The sequence below is a fragment of the Amphiura filiformis genome, chromosome 2 (genome assembly GCF_039555335.1).
Source record: "Amphiura filiformis chromosome 2, Afil_fr2py, whole genome shotgun sequence".
NCBI lineage: Eukaryota > Metazoa > Echinodermata > Ophiuroidea > Amphilepidida > Amphiuridae > Amphiura > Amphiura filiformis.
The window spans coordinates 83,066,078-83,069,536 of NC_092629.1; positions in this window are offsets into that span (position 1 = coordinate 83,066,078).

Genomic DNA, 3,459 nt, shown 5'->3' on the forward strand with positions numbered 1-3,459 from the left:
ATTTGTGTGCTGAACAGTACCACTGTTTTATCAGTTCTACCAATGACGTCACTTCACAGTGTCCTCATATTACGAACACCGCCATCATGTTCGATGTGGACAGGAAAAAGTGGGCGTGGACGCGCAGGGTTTAAAGTGATTTTGTGTTAACTTCGTTCGTATGATAAAGTGTGTGGGTTCGTTTATTGGTCTGCACTATAGGAAAGATCAGTGACAAAAAGTAAGCCAGGCAAATAATAGACCTATAGTAAAATAGGTGCCATACATTTACTTACATGTACATGTAATACTAACTTTATTGTGTGCATCCTATCCACGTTGTAAAGCGTCTTGCAATGTAATTTATAAATGCTACAAATTAATGTCTCATTATTTAGGGCATTTTGAAAACTTTTCTTTTGTTCAGCTCGAGCTCGATCCTCACCCCAACCGTCCCATAGGCTACTTGTTTTGCACAATCAGAGCGGAGTGCTGAAAATGACTGGAGTGCTTTTGCGTGAGAGAACTTTGTGTTAAAAATTTGACTTTTTGTCAAATTGCAGACATTTGGGGCACGACCGTCACAAAAAAACATTAACCTTTGTTTGTCCATAAATGCGCCCGGATTAGAGAAAGACAGTGATTATTATCATGATCATGTTAAATATAAGACTAATTTGCATATTCAATACATGTATCTGGCTTAACATTTGGAGCCAGCAGTCAGTTTAATAAATTTCTTTAAGGAGGATTTCGTGATCCTGTCATCCTCTTTTTATGACATTTTTCAGTAGATTTCAACGAAAAAAGCTTACTCACAAAATTTCAGTTGATTCCGATTTTGCGTTTGCGAGTAATGCACGATTAGGCTATGTGTATTACACAGTACTGCTCCATAGGCCAGTGTTGTAATTTTGTTCTGGTACACCAGAACGTAATTCAAATTTGGCGATATTTTTGCTAAACGAACATAAACATTATATGGCTAGAGGTTTCCAGTGATATAAAAATCTCAACTATTTTTCAGAAAAGTGGGGGGATGAGGCTGTGGATCACGAAATGCCCTTTTAAGTCCATATTAACCCTAGAACTGCTGAGTCATGAGTCATATTTTGTAACACTGAGGGGTGGGGCGGTTGTTGCAAAGCCCCCCCTTAATTTTCAATTATAAACGTATTAGGGCCTATACCGACCGCTAAATTTGGTACCAATGTATAGTTATGTGACTCCTCTATCGAGTGATACCAAAATAAGTACAAACATTCCCCACATGTCGCTATGACGTTATAATGTGAGGGCGCCCATGCAAATATGGGATATTCTGGCTATTATACAAAAGTATAAGCAAAATTGATTTTTGGCTAAAAATTCTATAAAAATTACATAACTGACAAATAAAAAGTCAGTAGCTCTTGGAATAATTTGACTAGAGTGAATTAAAAATCAGACGCACCATTAGACTTCAAGGGTGGGGGTAGGAAGTTTTATAAAAAAAACTTCACCTATGAGCAAAAAAAAATCCCCCACCTAACTCACAGTGCATAAATGCATGAAATTACAAACATCAGCGAAAAATATTTTTGCCCCTATCCCAACTTCCTACCCCCCCATGAAGTCTAATGGTGCGTCCATAAGGTGCTGCACAGGGTAAACATTTTACCACTTAAATGAGCGCAAAGGATGGATCAACGATTAGCTTATATCCTTTGGGCGTAAACGCGTGCATTTTTTAAAACGGATAAAAATTTTAGGGTGTACAACCCGCTCCTCGTAGTTCTAGGGTTAAGAGCCTTTTCTAAACGTGTGTATCACTTTGACGTCATGGGGATTCGAACCCACGACATCGAATTACCTCGCGTAATGACAGTCAAATCCAAGAACTGCTGTACCATTGTTACGTAGACTAAAGAGAACAACTAAGAACATTTCTCACAACTTGATAAAAAACATTACTGCAAATACAATTTTAATTCAATTTATATATTTAAAAAAGTTTTACTCGAGCTGATTATAAACAGATTTATCATAAGTGTACATTATTTGCTTTTTATACCCAAAAAATGGTGTTTCTTTCTAGTCTTGTTTTTTTTTTTTTTTTTTTTTTTTTTTTTGTTTTTTAATTGATTTATCTGAAGCACATACACAAAAACAAAAATTAACCAACACAATCAATGAAATCCTCCGCTAGAATTTATTTTATCGTGTTTAGGCCCTATAGGAAAATCGATCTAGGAAAAGGGTTGTGCAATTTAGGGAATATTTTTACTATTGAACCACTTCCTGCGATAGACTGCCTCCCAACTTGGCAGTTTTATTTAGACCTGATTTAATTCAACAACCTTGAATAGGTGGTCAACTCCAAAGAGAGGGGAGACTGAGATAGAGTCCACTGGAATCCCGGGTTCAAGCTCCGGGTGTACCCAAGGACTGTATGTGCACGTGGTTTATAAATCCCGATCCATGCTCGCTCTCGCAGGTTTTCTCCAGGATCTTCGGTTACCCCCTGCTTTCAAAGTCGGTATTATTTTGTTAGGTTATCAAAAACTTCCTTCGCCCAATGTAACATTAGGAAATGAATTTGGAGAAAACCTTCTGTTAATAAAAAACTATGCTGAGCCACCAGCCTGGGTGGCTCACGCTCCAGTAATTTCAGATGATTGAGCTCAGTAATACATCAATGAATGTCTTCCAAATCATGGAAACAAATAGATAATCAGCTTATCGGATTAAAAGCTTAGAGGGAAGGTCTTGCTGCTCAGCGAGTGTTTGTAATTATCATCAGGTTTTCTCCAAATTCATTCTCTAATGATTTGGGGAACTGAGATTGGTGCATGGATGTTACAATCTAACTGCGGATATCGGCTGCAATCGCCCTAGTTTATGCGATCTGATTCGCAATGGCATGGCGAAATTACAGCGCTTAGTCCTTTGGAAAATGTATATAAATCCCAAATTGTTAATGAAAAAAGAGAAAAAAAGTAAAAAGAATTAGACAGAACAGGCCTGAAAAGGACGCAAGTGAGGCACGCTTACTGAATGAAAACTTCCGTGTTTACGCACTATGATATGTCCGTATAAGAACAGAGCGCTTTATAAAACTCGATTATCATACTTATCACTGCACTGGTTAACTTATATTGTTTAAGGATAAGGAAGTTGGAAATGGTAATGAATGAGGAAAATATTGGATGTAAACTAGAAAAAGCTAGAGCCATTCATGCAATTAATATAGCAGCATTTATATACATGGTATAATAGCAAGGCACTAACAGTGACTCGTTAAATTAGAGAATTAAATAAAAATCATCAAAAAGGTTATCATGGTTATGTGCTAACATACCCTGCGTGTGAGAAGACCGAACACGACTTCAAAGTCCTAAAGGGTAAAAAGTAACATTTTAGTCAATGTTGGAGGAGTCTGAACGTAGGCCTACGGACCCTTGCAGGGTTGCAGCAAGATCTATGCTTTCAGATACACGC